The sequence below is a fragment of the Dendrobium catenatum genome, unplaced genomic scaffold (assembly GCF_001605985.2).
Source record: "Dendrobium catenatum unplaced genomic scaffold, ASM160598v2 fragScaff_scaffold_920, whole genome shotgun sequence".
In the NCBI taxonomy this organism is placed as follows: Eukaryota; Viridiplantae; Streptophyta; class Magnoliopsida; order Asparagales; family Orchidaceae; genus Dendrobium; species Dendrobium catenatum.
Genome location: NW_021319382.1, coordinates 3,160,824 through 3,163,574, shown reverse-complemented (window position 1 = coordinate 3,163,574; position 2,751 = coordinate 3,160,824). Strand labels below are relative to the sequence as shown.

At 34.3% G+C, this 2,751-nt stretch overlaps 1 pseudogene; it reads right to left on the bottom strand.

The window, feature by feature from the left end:
• Positions 1–558: 558 nt before the first annotated feature.
• Positions 559–2,380, bottom strand: LOC110116347 (annotated as a pseudogene).
• Between the last annotated feature and the right edge of the window lie 371 nt (positions 2,381–2,751).

The following is a 2,751-nucleotide window of genomic DNA, read 5'->3' as shown; positions in this document are numbered from 1 at the left end:
AACCAGTACAGGAAATCAGCAAACAGCATTCCTAAATAGCATAGGGAAGGGGAACAGCCAACACAAAAACCAAAAAAAGCAAATTCCAATTGTTTGGGAAACTGAAACCTGCATGGAAACTCAATAGAAAATCCAATAGCCATCAAACAATCCGAATAAAGCATAGAACACCAAACAGTCATCTTTGCCTACATCAAATTTGTTGCATCATCTTAAAGTACAAACTTCAGGCCCTTCAACTCTTGAGGAGGATCCAAAATGTGATGGATCTTTCTCTTTTCCTTCATAAAAAAAAAAAGTTCAAATAGCTTCTCTTGTTCAAGCGATACGAGGCTTGTAGCCCTTAAAAGTTCTTCCTTAATCTAACCTTCACTATTCATAATGGTTAACTCCTTGGAAGGGAAGTTAAAGAAACTAAACATAATGAAGAGAATGAAGCATCCCGACAATAAGGAAAGATAATAAAGGTTAAAAGAAGGAAGCATTAACCTCTCTTTGATAACATGCGCAAACATAGGAAAAATTAAAAAAAAAATGCCTGAATTTATTGATTAATTCTATATAAAATGTTAAAGTATATTTAGACTTCTCCAAAAGTCTTACAATGAAAATAAATTAAAGATATCTTTAAAAAAAAAGCTCCCAAGAGGGCCTGAGGGCAAGAAGAGGAAGAGGAGGCACGCAAATTGTAATCTAAGAGCCTTAAGAGAATTGATCTAATGACTAGAATCCTTAATCCATGTGCTAAAGCACCACTATCAAGATTAATTGACTTGAAGACCACACAACCATCAACAGATGTGTCTTCATTTGATTAGGTGTTTACAATGCATTATATGTGAAGAGGGAGATATTAAATCATTTATTTGTTTGAGTTTTAAGAAATGCATAATCAATCAAACCTCACCATAGTTAAAAAAGCTCCATACAAAAATGATAAGTTGGATAGTCCTATAAAAGGGGTGGTGAGAGGAATGTAAAGATGAGCAAATTCTAATTTCCTCCATTCCATCACCATAAAGTCTCTTGTAGCTCTTGATCTAGTGAAGAGCCAAAATAGATTCCTTGTGTCATCCACATCACGACATATAAAGTAAAAATGATCCATGGACCCAATGTTTGTTGCAATGTCAGAGGTAGATCCTTCACTATATTTTTACACTAGGAGATCTAGTTGTCATTTTGCATACCTATCTTTCCAACAAAATTATTTTCAAATTTTGACTTGTTGAAACATAAAGAAGAAATGCATAATGCAACGTGACAATAATATCTTCTATTTCCTTAGAGTAGAAAAAAAAATCTACTTGAATCAAAACGAACCTCTTGCCCATGTCCACTGTTGTAGCAGTTCACCAAAGGATGTGGATCTAACCAGTCTTCTGGAAACAAGATTCCCAATCATTGTACTTATTCGTGAGGACTAAATTCTCAACACAATATATGAAACTGAAATGTCGTTGCTGCATCAAATTCATAGGAACTAATTTTTTATCCACATAAAATATCAGAACTATAAATCCAATCAAAAGTAAACAGAGATAAACAGAAACAATAACCAAACTTGACGTTAACTACGAAAATTTATATACCATCCCTGCAACATGTAGGATTCACCTTATATAATCTTCATACTATAAATGTGTGCATGCTAGTAACAGGGAATTTTAGCACAGTAAGATGATGCATTACCACGTCCGGCCAGGAATTAATAGCACAAGCTTCCACAGTGTTCAGAATGCATTCAGACGGCCCATGCTGCAAAATAAGTGAAGAAAGAACAAAGTTACTATGCCTCCAATAAATAAAGAGAAATGGCAATGGGTAGGTTTCTTCCGATGCAAGAGAGGAATTTCTTTACAGATTGGGATTAGGATATGACTTTGGGCATACTTTTTTGTAGAATGTACAAGAAGACGTTTCCAAACTCGTTCCCTCAATTCCCCCTTCACCAGCTTTCAAATAAAAAAAAATATTTAAATGTAGTAAGTACCTGGCACGAGATAGTGGAGTTGTGCCCAATCATAGCGTTTCCGAAGGGAACGAGACGGAGATCCACAATGGAGATGACGCCGTCGGAGAAGATATTGGATAGGGAGAAGACGATGAAGCGGGAACAGAATGGGCAAAGGGCCTCGTAATAGAGAGCGAGGGAGACTTTCTGAGTTGCCCAAGTGGTGGAAAATGGGAGAAAGAAGGATGAGGAGAGTAGGAAGAAGAAGAAGAAGAAGAAGAGGGATTGATGAACTGCAGCCATTTCAGAACAAAGTTACTGAGTTCGCCGATCGAAGCTTGGGGATTGGATCTTCAGGTACTTAAAAGTAATCCGCGGGGTTCAGCAACACTCTTTAGAAGAAGAAAATGATTTTAATAAAATGAAAATAAAATAAAAAGGGGATATATATATATATATATAACCCCTAAAATTATAATATTTTATGACTATCACTTATAATTCAAATATAGGTGCCAAAAATAAAAAATTAATATTTATAGGATATTATGGGTGATAGGAATGAAATATAGAAGCGATATATTTGATAAATATATTAATAACTTTTTATGAGTGATAGATATGAAATATTAAAATTTTTTTTGTTAGATATGTAAATAATATGATATAGAATGGTATATATGTAAATCCCCTTAAAAAAACTATAATTCTTCTATTTAGATGATAATTTGGATGGAATGACAAAAACACCATATTGTTATTAATTATAGATTAACCGACCCATTTTGCTCAGTGAG